Source organism: Elephas maximus, chromosome 6, assembly GCF_024166365.1.
Source record: "Elephas maximus indicus isolate mEleMax1 chromosome 6, mEleMax1 primary haplotype, whole genome shotgun sequence".
Lineage (NCBI taxonomy): Eukaryota > Metazoa > Chordata > Mammalia > Proboscidea > Elephantidae > Elephas > Elephas maximus.
This window is the reverse complement of record NC_064824.1, coordinates 37,086,759-37,104,984: the sequence shown is the minus strand read 5'-3', so window position 1 is coordinate 37,104,984 and position 18,226 is coordinate 37,086,759. Positions and strand designations below refer to the sequence as shown.

Genomic DNA, 18,226 nt, shown 5'->3' with positions numbered 1-18,226 from the left:
CATTCAAATGCTTATGGTTCCGTAAAGACTGTATATTCCATAAAATGAACAATAACACCGTGAGGAAAGTGCTCCTTAGAACAATCACCATATGAGACCAAAAGGGCAACATCTGCCCAAAAGCAAAGAGGAGAAAGCAGGAAGAGGCAGGAAAACCTGGCAAATGGAAACAGGGAACTCAGGGTGGTAATGGGGAGAATGCTGACATACTGTAGGGATTCAACCAATGTCATGAACAATTTGCATATAAACTATCTAATGGGAAAATAATTTGCTCTGTAAACCTTCACCTAAAACACAATAATAATAGTGATGATGATGATAATGATAATAGTAAGCTATACATTTCAGGATTGTAATTATAATCAATGGCCTGAAAATCTGTGTCCGATGAATTGCAATATCCACTTTCTGCTTGTCATTGTAAAGCATAGGTTGGAGAAAAGTTACTAAAAACAAAATCTACTCCTAACCCAGAAAACCCCTCCCTAAAAGTAGAAGAGAAAGAAAAGCCTTGTTATTGAATAAACATTAAACCAGAATGTGATGCCTCTTAGGCAATCCACTAAAGAGATTGCTAAGACAGAAAGAAATCTTAACCATTATATAGGTAAGGGGATAAATACACTCAGTACATTCATACTTTAAGGATAATTGTTAATTTTCTAACCCTGCTGGCCTGGAGATATGGCTGATCCGCCAATATTCATGCTAATCTCCTTCCAGGAAAAACAGGAAGGTAGAGGAAAATTACCTGAAGTTACTTATACATGTTTTTTTCAGAAAGAAAGAGAACATACAAGTTATCAAAGGTGAATTCTAAAGAAAGCAATGGAGGAGGGGTACTCCTTCCCCTCTTCACAAGGGGAATTTACCCATTTATTTTCCATTTGTACTTGTCCTTAAAACTTCCCCATGTGTTACCATAAAAGAGTAACATTACAACTTTCTAATTATCTCCATTGCTGTTTCTACTGTTTTTTGAACAAGTTTCAACCCTCTGAATATCTAGCAATCCATAGTAAAATGCAAAACAAAGCAATTAACAAAAGTACAACAAAACAAAAACCAAACCCGTTGCTGTGAGTGGATTCTGACTCAGAGTGAACTTATAGGACAGAGTAGAACTGACCCACAGAGTTTCCAAGGAGTGGCTGGTGAATTCGAACTGCTAAGCTTTTGATTAGCAGCTGAGCTCTTAATCACTGCACCACCAAGGCTAAGATGAATTAAAAAATGATAATTTCAAACAGAAGAGCTGTTTGACAGCATTTGCATCTTCTTTCAAATCTGTATTATTTTAGAATTTTGCTTTGGGAGAATAACCTTTAAATATTTCATACCAATGTTGAATGCTTAACCCAGATACTTAATTATCAATGCACCAATTTTTGTCTTAGTCAGGCATTAATTATACCAGCTGTTCAGATACCTTATTGCTTGTACTTTCAGATAACAGCCTGTATCATTTTGCAGTTAGTTTCAATTTTATCCAATTGTTACAGATTGAATTATGTCCCCCCAAAATATCTATCAACTGGCTGGGCCATGATTTCCAGTCTTGTCTGGTTGTCCACCATTTTGTGATCTGATGTAATTATCCTATGTGTTGTAAATCCTAACCTCTATGATGTTAATGAGGCAGAACTCAATCTACAGGATTAGGTTGTACCTTAAGTCAATCTTTTTTGAGATATAAAAGAGAGAATCAAGCAGAGAGGAAAGGGACTTCATGCCACCAAGAAAAAAGCACTGAAAGCACAGTGTATCCTTTGGACCTGGGCTCCCTGTGCTGAGAAGCTCCTAGATCAGGGGAAGATTGATGACAGGAACCTTCCCCCAGAACCAACAAAGAGAGAAAGACTTCCCCTAGATCTTGTACTCTGAGTTAGGACTTCTAACCTTCTAAACCACGAAAGAATAAATTTCTGTTTGTAAAAGCCATCTGCTTGTGATATTTCTGTTATAGCAGTGCTAGATATCTAAGACATTAAATCCAAGCCTTAAGAGTAGCAACTCTGGAGCTGATAATCTAACCTTTTGGCTAAGAGTTTTTCTTGCAAGGCTTAATGAATTGCTTCTGAGTTTTGGTCAATCACATAAATCACATATTCACATAATAATTTAAGCCTTTTAATCATTGGTTCATCTTTCCAAATAAATATTTCTTAGATGGAAAATGTAAGGACACTCATGCCATTATCTTATATCAGTCTTATTATGAAGCATTGGTTCAAGAGTACAGATTGAATTATCAGAGTATAACACATGTGGATCTTGTCAAAGAAGAAAATCTCATATTCTGTTAGGAGTGAAAGAAAAGAAATTTTACTGAGGAATAATATAGCTCAAGCTGGGCAACACTAAGTAAAAATACAAAGCACTCTATCATTCAGATGGAGAAAGGGGCTATATACGAAAAGAACAAAGGAAAGGTAGGAGGTTAATGACTGTAGATAAGAACTGGTTCACCTTGAAGTCCTGTGAAATGTAAAGGTAGGTCACTTGACTTGGAAGAAATGAGTTATGCCCTAGTAGAGTGGTGCCAGCTAGTTTGGTTATACATGATTGTAGTCAGTATTACAAGATGGTAGCCAGTTACACCTGATGGTAGTTATGAACACAGTTTTTTTTTTTTTTCTGTAAACAAGTTGTTTATATCTTGACACATCCTTCCAAAGTAGTTTATATCCTGACTTTTTGTTCCTGAGAATGCATGTTGGCCTATCATTCTTATGGCAGGCATGAATGCCTTCAGTTTGAAACTTTTCCATTTACATTTTCCCCTTGTGGTCAAGCCTCTGCTAGGGGGTGCTGATCACTCCTTATGGAGTACCCTTTATCTGCAAGGACTTCGTCTGTCTTCTTGAGGAGCTTTGGTTAATAAAAGTTATTTTCTTCATCTTACTGAACTAACAGGTATCAACTTCACGGTGAGTAGGTTTTGGGAGATTTTCTTAACGGACAAGGCCATGTTCAAGGAATATTTCTCATTCAGGACAGAATGATAGATGGCAAGATGAAACATACCCAAGGAGACAAAAAAAGAACTACGAAATTCATTCTCATTGAGTCAATTCCTACTCATAGAGGCCCTATAGGACAGAGTAGAACTGCCCCATAGAGTTTCCAAGGAGCATCTGGTGGATTTCAACTGCCAGTCTTTTGGTTAGCAGTCATAGCACTTAACCACTATGCCACCAGGATTTCCAAAGAGACAAAAGGGAGGTGATTAAAGAACACAATCATTGGTGAAAGTCTGTGAAACCGGCATGATATTATATGAAGGTCCAGTGGTCATGAATAAAATGGGTTGAGCTAAAGCAAAACAGCATTTGCTAATTACAATAATAGAAACAAAGAGGAATATAAAGATTCCAGAATAAGGTAGCAATTTTTTCCACCATCTAACCCAAGAGGAAAACCAATTACTTATAATCTCAATCATGGAAGGAACAGGATCATTAAAGCAAGATACTACACATTGCATGTGATTAACACAGAGTGTAATATTAACACTATTGTCGGGAATATGGACACAGAAATCAGATTTTATTATTGCACTGGTACCCCCTTGGGCTACAATGAGAATATCAAGGGTCATTTTAATTTGGAGTACTACTTTTTTTTATCGTTGCTATTCTGGTATTAATCTCTTTAAGCCCATTGACATTGTCATTTAGAGCAATTTGTACATATTTGGTTACTATTTCTACATGTTCTATAACATCTTTAAGCCCTACCTGAAGTGTGAAAAGTGCCACTGATAGAGACTATTGAGCTTTTAATATAGGTATATTTCTTGGTAAAGGGGGGTCAGTTAAAATATGTCCTTCAGTCCAGCTAAGGCCCAGAGTGCATCTTCCAATCCAGCCTGGTAGGATCCAGGACCAAGGTTGGTTCCACATATCCAAAAGATACCATTAGTGCCCACCCAGTAGATACCTGAGCATCATAGCTAGTCAGTAGCTTGTAAGGTTATAACTGATGCGCATTCAGACATTGGAAATCATCCTATAGGTCTAGTGACAGCTGGGTTGTTCATTGGAAATCATCCTATAGGTCTAGTGACAGCTGGGTTGTTCATTGGAAATCATCCTATAGGTCTAGTGACAGCTGGGTTGTTCATACACGTGTGGTTAGATTATTCCCAGTAAAGGGGAGCAACTTGACATAGCCTTACTGCTTGAGGAGTTAGCCAGATGAATCTATCTCATGGTTGTTGAAATGGACCTACAATACTAAGAGTGGAGCTCTGGTGACACAGTGGTTAAGACCTTGGTGTGGACCTTGGATTTAAGAGAACTAAAGGAAAAGTCTTAGTCCAGGATAAATTTAAAGTTTCACAAAGCTTTGCTATTTGAGTCTTTATTATTCCATTAGTTCTCTTTACTAGACCAGAAGACTGAGAATGTTCGGGACAATGTAGCATTTGATAAATGGGAAAAACTTGACACAGTTCTTGAATGACTTGACTAGTGAAATGAGTTCCCCGATCACTACAGAGTTTTAGTGCTCCCCAATTAGGTATGATGTTTTTAAGCAGTTTCTTTGTCACAAAGGCTTCAGTAGCACAATGGCAGGGGAAGGCTTCTACTCAATGGGAAAATCTACAGATCATTACAAACATGTATTTATAACCATTTGAGAGTGGAAGCTGAAAAAATCCAGCTGCCATTCAAGCATACAGTCAGAAGGTAAAGGTATTATCCAGGAAGAACTGTAAGGTGTTTTCTGAGATTATACCGAGGGCAAAAAGGGCAATGAATGTCAACACATGGGGCAGTCTCAAAAAATTTTCCCCACCAATATTTTTTTAAGGTCTCAATCATTTTATCTCATCCCATGTGGGAACCTTTATATAAGGTTTGTATCATAGGAACATGCAGAAAATTGACTAAGATCAGTTTCTTATTAGGCCCAGTCCACATTTAGTGGTAGGCTCTTGGCAACACTTGCCTTTTTCCATCCCTTAATTTCATCTGCCTGGGCTAATTGTTGGTGTTTTTCTAAAGGTAATTCATGAAGGTGGGAGTTATCAATAGACAAATTTGGGGAGTCCCTTTCTTTATTTATCATAAGTGCATAAACAACTTAAAATAACTAGAGAGGCAGGTTGTTTGGCTGCATATTAGCAAGATTATTTCCTCTAATTTCCTGAGCCTGGGGTACTCTTTGTGGTTGGTGAGCTTGTATTATTATCACAGCAATTTCAGAGGATAGTAATCAAGTGTCTAGAAGTTCTGCTACTAAAGCTCCATATTTGTGACATTTCCATAAAAGATTAAAAATCCTGTTTCCATAACATGCCAAAGTCATGTACAATTCTATGATCCATAAAAATATTAACAGATTTTCCTGAAGCAATTCTACAATAAGCCCTGGTGGCATAGTTGTTAAGTGCTACATTTGCTAATGAAAAGGCCAGCAGTTTGAATCCACCAGCTGTTCCTTGGAAATTCTATGGGGCAGCTCTATAGCCCTATCAGGTCACTATGCATCAGAATCGACTCAATGGAAAAGAGTTTTTTTTTGGGGGGGGTTCCTAGTTAGGACAATTAAAGTGGCTTCAGGGAAAGCTTGACTTTCAAGGACTTCAGTAGAACTCATAACAGCATATCCAGTTTGATAGTGAGGGTTAGTAGGGTTAGGTTTCAAATAGGAACTATCCACTAACAAAATTAAATCAGTTTAGTTAAAGGGGTTTCCTTTAAGTCCTTCTGACTGGTTAAAAGTTGCTCACTCAAGCCTAGACAATCATATGTAGGATAGTTGTTCTCGATAGTCATGGGGAGAAGAGTAGCTAGATTTAAACAGGCCACAGAATGTAGTCTAATGTTAAACACAGCAAGGAGGAAAACTTCATAGGAGGTACCACCTGCTGGCAGAAGGATGCTGTGTCAAGGTAGAATTAAGTAGTATGGCAGACACAGCGTGGAGCACATCCAAAACCAAGACTAAATCCATTGCCCTCAAGTCACTTCTGGCTCATAGCTACCCTACAGAACAGAGTAGAACTGCCCCATGTGGTTTCTAAGACTGTTAGGGAAGCAGATTGCCACATATTTCTGCCACAGAGCAGCTGGTGGGTTCGAACCACTGACCTCTCAGTTAGCAGATGAGCACTTAACCACTGCACCACCAAGGCTCCTCATGGGGCACATAGACATTTAAAATGTTTCCCTGCACCATATCTGCTGTGATTTCCTCTAGTTTGGCAGTAGCAGCCACAGCCCTAAGGCAGGGGGGTACCCCCTGGCTACAGGGTCAATATATAGGCTATGATAACATATAAGTCTTTGTTGTCCTCCATGCTTTTGAGTTAGTATGTCTAAAGCATTTCCAGATGCTTCATGTGCAAATAAGGAAAGATCTAGATGGTAATTAGGAAAACCTAGAGTAAGTGTGGTTTGTTAAAGCCTCTCTTATTTGAACTATGGCCTCTTGATCTTCTAGTACAATATGGAATGAATCTGGCTCAGATACTTTTAAATATTTGTATAAAGGTTGAGCTAACAAAGAATAATTAGAAATCCAGGTTTGACAATAGCTGCACAGTTCTAGAAACCCCATAGCAATTTCATTGTTTTGGGTATAAGAAGACAAGAATAGCTTCTTTCCATTTAATATCAATAGCGATGCCTTCTGCAGAAATTAGGTGACCTAAATATTTAACTAAAGGCTGTGCCAACTGTAGTTCTTCTTTGGAAAGCTTGTTTACCAGCAGCCAGATGTTTTAATAAAACTGCACTTTCATCAAGGCAGGCTTGCAGGGAGGTTAAGCAACCTAACAAATCATCAAAATATTGTAACAATGTGGATTTGTTTGTAAACTCTAAAGGCTGCAAATCTGCATGCAGAATCTGAGAAAAAATAGGTAGGGGATTCAGTAAATCCTCGAGGTGGGAATTACAGGCCAAGTATATTGTTGAGCTTACCAGTAAAAGCAAACAAATACTGACTTCACAATGCACAGGAATACTGAAAAGGTACTCTAAAGATCCAGAACCATAAAATGAGTTGCACCTGAAGGGACATTGGAAAGTAATAAATGAGGATTAGGGACTGCTGGGAATCTAGGAATAACAGTAAAGTTGATTGCATGCAAATTTTGGACAAACTTCCAGCCCCTATTTTTTTGAACTGGAAGAACAGGAGTATTACAAGGGCTGGTACAAGGAACAATTAAACCTTTTGAAAGGAATTCTTGTATGCTGAAAGCTAGTCTTTCTTTTGATTCTCGTTTGAGTAGATACTGGGGAATTTTTAGCAGAGGTTTAGATAAATCTACTGGAATTTTAATTGGCTCGGCTGACAAAACTCAACCTACATCTGTGAATGTGGTGGCCCATAAGATTTCAGGAACTAAGGAAAAGATGTCAGAAAGAAGAGGATAGGCTGAGTTGAATTTTGGAGAAGCATGACAAGATTTTGCATATAGAAAATGTCTTCTTCCTGAATATTGTCTAATTCAGAGCCTGTCTCTTTTGACTTAGGTATATCAGGCAGACTCAATAATGTTTCCACCTTTTCATTAAATTGTAAATGGCAATTCTGTTTGGATAAAATATCTCTTCCCGATAGATTGATTGGGGTATCAGAACTGAGGAAAAAAAAAACGTTGTAAATCTTTAATAGGACCAAGAGATATCAGAACAGGTTGGGAATGAATCAAGGTTTATTCCTGATTTGTAATCCCCACTATTTTTGAGGTTTTAGTACTCTGGGGCAGAGGCTTTGGTAAGCAGGTGAGGTTAATAACAGACAGGATGGCTCCAGTGTCAGTTAAAAACTGGCAAGGTTCTCCTTTAAAAAATAAAGTAGATTCTCCTTGTGTATTAAAAGCCACGTCAGGAAAGATCTTGTTTTGCCCCAGAAGCTCCTTCTTTCTGAATCAGATTGTAAGGTTTTTTTAAGGGGGGGGGGAGGTCTGTGTCAGCTTTTGTCTGTTATTTAACTTATAGCATTTGTTTTTCCAACAGCTAGGTTTTTTACAATAGTAACAAATACCTGCCATTGTGTATTTTTATTTTGATGGGGAGATTGTAATTGTTGTAACTGAAGGGTCATTAATTTATTAGTCTTAGAAACCCTTTAGTTTCAAGAGTTTGGGAAAATTATTAAGCTATGTTGTATAATTTTACAATAGACACTATCTCCCAGTTTAAATGATATTGCTTTACTAAGGTTGAGATCTCAGGCTCAAGGCCAGATATGATAACAGCACTGAAAGCTCCAGAAGCACTAGATGTGGCCATGGTCAGTCCACAGTGTTCAGAAAACTTTTGAAGCAGCCAAGTTTGATAATCATAAACACTTTAATCTTTGTTTTGTTTTTAAGAGTGAATTTTAATCCAATTAATTAGTGGAGGAAAGGCCTTTGGGATATGCTCTAGAAACTTTTTACTCATGACCCGAGAGTCTTCCAACATTTTATTAATATTTAAGCCTAAACTATCACTGGTGTGGGGGAGGTCTTTCCATTCTGCCTGTTCTAGCCATAATTGGGCTTCCTCTGGGCCAGTACGCATGTGAACAAACTGATATACGTCAGGTAGCCCAGGCTGGTAGGCTTCAACAAGAATTTTAAATTCTTCAGAAAATTTATAGATGTCCTTATAGAGTTTAAGAAAATCGTTCACAATGTTATGTAATTCTGAGCTTATCCACAGGGCAAATGGGATGTGAGGGGAATCTTCATTACTGCTGGGGCAAATTTTAAAGAGCATTTCAGGTAAGGGTTTATTTGCTGGTCTTTTAGAAAAAAAGGGATGTTCGGATAAAGTGTTATCAGAGGAGTAGGAAGGCAAAGAAGAGTATAAAGATGTAGTATTCAGAAGGGGAACAAAAGGGCTGGGAGCTGAAATTTAACATTATAATACTTTGTTCCGTTTAGTTAATTTAGGGACAGTGTCCTGCAGGAAAGCAATTTTACTGTCTTGATGTCTTTTAGAGAACTCAATATACCAATCAAAATAGGCATCCCACTGGGGCTGTTTAATCTGGGAACCTCTGTTCTCTAATTTACTGTGCAGAAAATTAACTTAGAAAGATCAAAAGAACCCCCATGTGGCCACTGATTTCCAAACTCTGTCAAGTGAGTTTATGCCAGACAGGCAAGAACATGCACAATAAGGGACTGTAATGCTTGTTCATGTAGTTAGCAGGAGTCCCAGAAGGTGGCTTCAAATCTTCTTTAGACATAGTATTCTCCATTTTATGACAGGTAAAGCAAAACAAATTTTACTTGCAAGAATAAAAACAAATCTACAATAAAACTCAAAGCATTATCAATGCAAGGGAGTGAATCTCAGATTCAAGCTTGTTTGCTTTTTTTGCCTCAAATAATTTCTGAGAATTTGCAGAAATGGTGAGCCTAAGCAGCTCAGCAGCTATTGTACCTGTATGCTGATGCCTCAGGGAACGTGAAAGATAATGCATTTTTGTAGTCCTGCTCCTGACACCAGAAACGTCAAAGAAGGAAATCTTGTACTGTGTTAGGAGTGAAAGAAAAGGAGTTTTATTGAGGGATAACACAGCTCAAGCAAGGCAATGCTCAGCACTCCATCATTAAAGCAGAGAGAGAGGTCTGTATACATAAAGAGAAAAGGAAAGTTAGGAGATTAATGACTGTAGATAAAATCATCTTCAGCTTTAAGTCCTTTAAAATGTAAAGGCAGGTCACTTGGCTAGGAAGGAGTGAGTTACTACATAGGTGAGTGGCACCAGCTGACTTGGTTACACATGATTGTAGTCAGTTGTACATGACTGTAGTCATGAACATAATTTTTTTTGGGGGGGGAAGCAAGTTGTTACATCTTGACATATCCTTCTCAAATAGTTTGCATCCTTAGTTTTTGTTTCCTGTTGGTCCCATCATTCTTAATCTGACACAAGTGCCTCTAGATTGAAACTTTTCCATTTACATTCTAATTGTCTTGAGGAAAACCCATCCCAAGGGGAATTTTTCACAGTCAATAGTTATGTTATTTTAACAACCAACTAAATTTCCATGAATACTAGCTATCCACCTTTATTTATCTACCTATATTGGATTCCAGACAGCTTACCTCCCAAAGTTAATCAAGTGATAATAGACCTACCATTTGCACTCCCTATCTGAGTAACAGATTTCTGTTGTTCTATAAATCAGATGTTTCTCTATTCTATCCCTTTCAGTATAGTCATAGTTTCAAAACCCAATTGTTTATTTAAATATGAATAATTTATATATATTTTTTTCTATTTAAAAGAAAGTCCTGGTGGAGCCCTGGTGGTGCAGTGGGTAAGTGCTCAGCTGCTAATCAAAAAGTCAGTGGTTCTAACCCACAAACTGCTCCATGGGAGAAAGATGTGACAGTCTGCTTCCATAAATTTTACAGCCTTGGAAACCCTATGGGGCATTTCTACTCTGTCCTGTAGGGTCACTTTGAGTCAGAATCAACTTGACAGCAAAGGGTTTGGTTTTTTATATAAGAAAAGTCCTATAATTTTTAAACTATTCCTAACAGCATAATTCCAAACTATAACAATCTGCTTTTTAAAAAAAATAAAATGTGATTCTTAACATAATTGAAGTAATTACTATGAGGAATAGGACAGTAAGGCTGTCTACGGGAATATTAGTAAGTTTTCTAGACTAACTCCTTTCAGTTTAGTTCAGTACCAATATCCATTATTCTTGAAAACTGGCATCCTTCCTGGGAACCACAGTTCAGTCCTTCATAGGTGCTAGCTTTACATGGAAAGCATGAATCCAGCTGAATTTTTGTTTTGCTTTAATAGCCAAATGGTTGATAAGCAGTATTTGAAGAGATCCTTTCCAACATGGTGACAGGTTTTTTTCCTTTTTTCCAGAACACCTTTATGTAGCGAAACCTCCTAGTGTAGAGGGGCAGCAAATTTCCCCTGGCAGTTCCTCCCAGGTTCTTATGAATTTAAGTCTCAGAGTTTTTAGGGAAAAGAAAGAAGCCTTTTTATGTATTGAACATGATTATGAGAAGACACAGTTAAATTGGTCACAGGACATGGCTTCAGACCCAAATTCATGGATTGGACAATCATAAACTTAAAGAGAGAGATTCCATACTTGCTTACAGGTGTCACGCTAATTTTTAACAAGGCTAGGTAAAGCTCTGGGCCATTTCAACAAGGTAGATTGCTGAATTTTTGCTATTAATCTTTTTTAAAAGTTCAATTCATCTGTTAGACTTGCCCAGAGAACTGAGGATGGTAGGGTGTATGATAGTTTATCGGAACCAGTAGATATTTGCATAATTCCTGGAAAACAGATGAAACAAAATGACTTCCTATATCTGATTTAATGTTCTGGGTATCCCAACGGGGGAGTTACATATTTTTGAAAGAGCCTTTATACTATTGTCTGAGCAAGACTTTATGTCACTCAGACATCATGCACATGACAAGTAGATTAAAATTTCTTACCTCCCACAGTCATTAATCCTATGAAGCTGACACAAGGTTCCTTGTAGAGCTGGCCAGAGACAGTTTCCTGAGCTTACCTTGGAAGATCCCTGTAAAGAATTCTGTTGGCAAATACTACATCTTTTTAATAAGTTTGAATAGTTTCATCTTTCTGGTAGGCATAGCATGAGTCTAGTGCCTTTAAAATTCATTTTACTCATGATTTTGTTGATGACACAACACTTAACCAAGAAAATAAGGTATGTGATACAGTAAATATTTTATTAGGTAATTCTCCATAGTCCAGTAGAATTTCATTTATTACCTTTTTAAATCCAAATGGCCACTTCCTTTAGTGAACTGTAGTTTTGGAAATGAACAAATTCCCTGTTGCATTAAAAGCAGAGCTTCTAAGCTTTGGTCTGCCGTGGCTTAATAGCTGCCTTTGCAGTTCTGTTAGCAAAACCTTTGCCTTTAGAAATTGTATCATTTAGAAATTTTGTCCTGTGTGAGTGCTACAATGAATTACTGGTGTCTGAGCAGACAGTTGTAAAGCCTCTAGCAAATCAGCTTTCAATTTTACTTGAGATAATCTAGTTCACAGTGAAGTGAAGAATCCCCCATTTTTATATTATTTTCATATTCATCCTGTTGCATGACAGATACCAATCACATTTTTAATATTAATATATATTCACTTTAAGTCCAGAACCAAGAATTACAGCTCTAGTAATTGCTATTAATTCATCTGCTTGTGTAGACCTTATTCCAGACAAAACATAAGCTTACAAAATTTTATGATAGCACCACAACATACCAAACCCATTTCCACAGAGTCAATTCCTACACATAGTGACCCTACAGACTTTATAGGACAGAGTAGAATTGCCACGTAGAGTTTCCAAGCAGTGGCTGGTGGATTTGAATGGCCGACCTTTTGATTAGCAGCTGTAGCTCTTAACCACTACACCACCAGGGCTCTTGGGAGCTTAAATGAGACATTTTTATTTGGAGTACATGAAAAATAAGGAAATTTTATCAAATCTGCATTATGAACAAGAATAGACCCTTTCATCTGCAAAATGGTCTGACCCTTATATAGTAATATCTTGCAGACTTCAGTTGACAGCAGATGTTCTAAATATTTAACCTCAGTTTGGCAATATTGCAATTTAGCTAGTGAGGCCTTATGCTTCATAGGGGTTTAATTGTACATTGCTGTTTAGTTTTTTTTTTTTTTTTTTTTGAGGCTACCAGCAAATCATTTAGATAATGAATAATAATAGTTTCTTCTGGTGGGACAAATTTCTCTAAGTTTCCTGTAAATGACCAGAGAAAATAGAAGAATCTCAAACCCCTGAGGAATCTTTTAGCATAAATACTAAATTCCTTAGTAAACAAATGCAAACAAGAATTTAGCCTCACCCACTAGGACAGAAAGAAACAAAAATTCAAAACAGATCAGAGAAAAACTACAGATGGCACTACAGAAGTCACAATAGCTGAAGGATGAGAAACTATAGGAATGAATGGAACAACAAATTTATTCACTTCTTTAAGATCTTGTACAAATACAGTGGTCTATCATTTTTATTAAATTTATCTTTTTTTTTTTTTTACTGGAAGTATGGGTATATTACAGGGTGAGTGACTCTTTATCTTATTTTTAAATCATACTTAAATTGTCTAATTCTTTTATAACCAGTTTTATTCCTTCTAAATGAGCTCTTGGCACAGGATATTGCATTACACGTGGCCATGACTTATTCTTTTAGTAATCTATTTTTTTTTTTTTAATTGGTTCTGTATCTCAAATTAAATACCATTTTTCCCTAGGGCTTAAAAACAATCCTTCCAGTTCAGTGTGTTTAACCAGCATGTTGTGAGACTGCCACTCTCTGCCATACCCCATTGACTTCAAAAAGCCCATAGTAGCCAGATCAGTGCCTTTTCCCTGCAGCTTCACAGATAACGCTTTGGAGAACAGAATACGGTAGCCTTTACGTAGCACGGCAGGTCTCTGCTCAGTGGGTTATAGGAGAATCAGGAAAAGTAAGAAAGCATGTCTCTCAGAGGACCTATCTATATGGAAACCACAGAGGAAAAGGAAGAAAGCTAACCAAAACACTGACAACCTGTGTTGACCAGATGCAAAGTTAGAAATTCCTCAGGAAATTTCAGAATAAGTATCACCAGTATCCCCAGTTCCCACCTCTGAGATTCCCTAAATTTGCAAATTTTGAGCCACTTGTCAATTATACTCTAGCTTTCTGGACTTCCTTATTCCCTCCTTCCTGCAGTTCATGCATCTTTCAGTCACTTTCTACAATCCCTCTCCCCATGACTTAACTTCTTTCAATAATGACATACAGTTTCCACTGTCTTTTTAACCCTCCATCTTCAAGCGTACTAGCTTCCTTCAGTAACGTACACTATCTCTCCTTCCTTTGTGCCGGTCATGGGTTGCCCAGAGTAGAGAGTATTCCCTTTAGCAAATAGTTTTAGCTGAGCTCTTAATAGAGCAGATTTTTTTTTGTTTTTGTTTTTTTAATTGTGCTTTAGCTGAAAGTTTAAAGAGTGAATTAATTTCCCATTAGATAACACATAAAGTGTTCCATTACATTGGTTGCATTCCCCATAATGTATCAGCACTAGGCCCATTTCTGCCCTGGGTTTCCTGTTTCCTTTTGTCTGGATTTTCTACCACTTCCTGCCTTCTCATTTTTACTTTTGGGTAAATGTTGTCGTTTCGATCTTGTATTATCGATTGTTCCAAGGAACACATTCTTCTTGGGTGTTGTTTTTTATTTTATGGGCCTGCCTATTGTTTGGCTGAAAGGTGGTCTCAGGAATGGCTTTAGTTCCAGTTCAGTCTTAGGGCCATAGTCTCAGGTGATCCTCTGGTCTCTGTCAGACCAATAAGTCTGATCTTTTGTGTGAATTTGATTTTTTTGTTCTGCATTTTTCTCCTGCTCTGTGTGGGACTCTCTGTTGTAATATTAGTCAGAGCAGTATCATGACAGTTCTTTTTTTTTCTATTTATTTGTATTTTTCTAGACTGTCAAAAAACTGAGTAGCTGCAGCTAAGATCTGAGTAATAGTCTGTTCTTGCCCCTTTTCTTTAGCTTTGAATTGTCAGCAAGAGAGCTGAGGCAAGGCCATTAAGGCCAGACGGCAATTTTGATCTGCCCTTACATCCGTGCCTAATAAATTTTGAGTAAGACTCAACACATCACTGACAGAAATCAATGGGGTACTCACCCATCTTCTGGTACTCCATTGCAACTTCTCCCAGCTCACGTTTGCAGAATGGCTTCAAGTGCAGCCGTTAGCAACCCTTCTCCATGGCTATCCAAAGTCCTTATCTCTTCCATAGCTATTGTGGAGGTGGTGGCAAGTCGGTTTCCCTCGGCCACCATAATCCTTGATGTGGTGCTCTTCTGGACCCTGATATGCTTACTCCAAAGGAGCAAAATCATCTCATTGCAGAATGCCACGCACCACCCAGTCCACATCCCTACTCATGGGGCCGTAAGCTGAGAACACACTATAGAGTACCTCTGCAAACTTCTGAGGTACAGGGAAAGAAGCCTTTAAAGGAGTGATATCAGCTGGGTAGGAAAGGCATGGGGTTACGGGGAAAGCTGTGTAGCTTCTCAATGACATCAACTTTGCTGGTGATCCAAACAGGAAGGGCTGATTTTCTTTGCATTAAAACAATAAAAATGTAAATTATAAGGGATATTGGTTTTCCCTCTCATGCTGACATTCATCACCTTAGTACCTTGATTATTTCCTTTTTCCAAGTAACTAGTGTAGCTAGTTGACTTCATACAGCAACAGGCTTTTACCCAAGTTCTCAATTATTCCCTAATCAGGTCTCTATCGTTTCCACTTTCTTAGATATGTGGTATGTGAATGCTTCGGGACTCTTGAAGGTGGAGTCTGGGCTAAAACATGAAGCAGACTCAGGGCTGGTCCATGGCAACACAGATCTGTGGTCTCAAACAACCAATTCATTACAGGCTAAAGAAATTGTGCCCTCATCCTTCTTTGTAGGGATATCTACAAATGAAGAGAGCCACCCATTTAAAAGACCATCACCTCCGTCTTCCCAGAGTCAATTTGAGGCAATAAGTGACAAAAAGACACAGAGGGAACATAAAGAGCAAGAGAAAAAAGAAGATCCTAAGAAAAAGAAAGTACCTTCAGGGGGCTATTTATGGAAAATAGCCCCTACGGCTGGCAATTAGTTTTAAATTGCTGAATGATCTCTCACAGCTGGTGATGGAAACTTCGTGGACAATAGAAACTGCTCATTAGCATCCCCTCTCAAGTGGTGCCCAGGGCATGCACCCTGCCTGCCGAACCTTAGCTATGCCTCTGAGTGCCTTTAATTCTCATGTTTCCTGTTTCATTTTTTCCCCCCTCAATCTTTCCTTCTGGCCAAACCAATCACTTATTTTTCTTTTCTCTTAGAATACTGTTGACCCAGTAAAAAAAAACAGTAATTCATTCGTTTGGGATGAGGTCTGCTTAAAAATCCCTGTAAATACACTGATTTATCCAAATCAAAAGAATCATCCTCAATACACTTGCTGTAAGACTGTACTCGTATATACCCATTCCAAATATGACAGATATTAGCCCTTTAAGATAAAGACCTGTAGACAACATTCCTGGCAACAATCCTGGCTTCCTGTTTTTTTCCAACCATATGGTTATCCTGACAGGTTTCTGTATTACTCATGCTTATTCAATAGTAAAATCTTGAATTTAGACAGGCTGGCTTGTCTGGCTAGTGTTCCAAAGGACCTGAGAGCTAGAGACAGATTTTTTATAATTTGTGATATTTTACCTGTTTGTGGCCATAGGCCCTCAACTGATCCACTCAATTCAGGAGCTGCAAAACCATCCCATCTTTATTGTCAATTGTTGGGGAAAAGCTACTAAAAACAAAATCTACTCCCAACAAGAAAACCTCTCCATAAAAATAGAAGAGAACCCCCGAAGCCATGGGCCCTGGACACTCTGTTAACCCAGAACTAAAACCATTCCCAAAGCCCACTATTCAGACAAAGATTAGACTGGACTATACAACAAAATGATACTCGTGAAGAGTGTGCTTCTTAGTTCAATTGGATACATGAGACCAAAAAAGCAGCTCCTGTCTGGAGGCAGGATGAAAAGGCAGGAAAGGACAGGAACTGGTTGAATGGACAGAAGAAACACAGGGTGGAAAGAGGGAGTGTACTGTCAGGTTATAGGGATTGAAACTAACGTCACATAACATTATGTGTATAAATTTTTGTATGAGAAATTGACTTGAGCTGTAAACTTTCATCTAAAGCACAATTAAAAAAAACAGAAGAGAAAGAAAAGTCCTATTATTGAATAAGCATTAAACCGCATGCGATGCATCATAGGCAACTTGCTAAAGAGATGCTAAGACTGAAAGAAATCTTAACGATTATATAGGTGAGGGGATGCACTCGGTATATTCATATTTTACAGATAATTGCTAATTTTCTAATCCTTCTGGCCTGGAGATAGGCCTCGGCCACCCAAGTTCATTCTCATCTCCTTCCAGGAAAAACAGGCAGGTAAAACAGAATTACCTGAAGTTATATTTACATACTTTTTTTTAGAAAGACAAAGAATTTACAAGTTATCTAAGGTGAATTCTAAAAAAGGCAATGGAGGAGGGGAGCTTTCCCTCCCACCCCCACCTTTTTGCCAGGGGAGTGTATCCATTTAATTTCCATTTGTACTTGTCCTCACACATAACTGGAACTCCCACAAACTTGCTTTCTCTACCTGGCTTTGACACTTGCCATTATGAATGATAATGCTGACACATGCATCCCTGCTAGTCTTTCTGTTGAGAGAATATCGTTCACTAAAGCAGCGTGTTACTAAGGAAATATTTTGAGGCATAAAGCAGGAAGAACAGGCTCCTATTGTAGAAAGAGCCTTTGCTTAGTCAAGTTAAAGCAAAAAGATATCAAAGCATACGTTTCAAAAGTTAAAAACGTGACTGTCATGACAAGCTAGAAAGAACATGGGTCAAAAAATTACTTAAAGCATTATTGAGGGAACCAGTAAAATTGTCAAACTGATCTAAGAGCATTAGTGGAATTGGTTTTTATAGGCATTTTAAAGGAAAAGAATATTTGAGTAAGATTTGTAGGTTAGCTAAAACTCGTTAGTGTCCCATAGGGCAATGAAACAATAAACTTTGGGATTACTGTTACTACCAGATAAATATCTAACAATTAACGTGTGGTTTCACAGTGTATAAAAAAAATAGTTCTGATCAAATAGAAAATAGTCAAGTGAAACACAAATACATTTTTCTAAGGATGTGCTGTTCAAAGAGCAGCCGCTAGCCACCTGGGTTATTTGAATTTAAATTAATTAAAATAAAATAAAAAATTAGTTTCCCATTCACACTAGCCATATTTAAAGTGCTTAGTAGACATATTTACCTAGCAGCTTACCTTACTGGATGATGCAAATATAGAATATTCCATCATTGCACAAAATTCTATTGAATAGCACTCTTTGGTGAATTAATTCATCCTTGAGCAGGCCTGTTTTACCATGTCCGAGACCCTTCCTTTTGCTTTAATTTCAACTTTTGGATATTTTTTTTTAAACATAGGGATGGTAAAGATCTCCTTTTCTACCTTCTCGGGTCTTCTTTCTCTCCCTCAGCTCTACGCTCTCTCTCTTTTTTTTTTTAATAGAATATGATCTAAGAATAAGGGTTTGACCTAAATTCACAATAGGCATTTACTTC

General features: G+C 37.8%; 1 protein-coding gene across 1 annotated transcript in view; it reads left to right on the top strand.

Moving 5' to 3' along the window:
* Positions 1–18,226, top strand: part of LRP1B (LDL receptor related protein 1B) — a 1,748,032-nt gene that overhangs the window by 678,901 nt on the left and 1,050,905 nt on the right. The window lies entirely within an intron of this gene.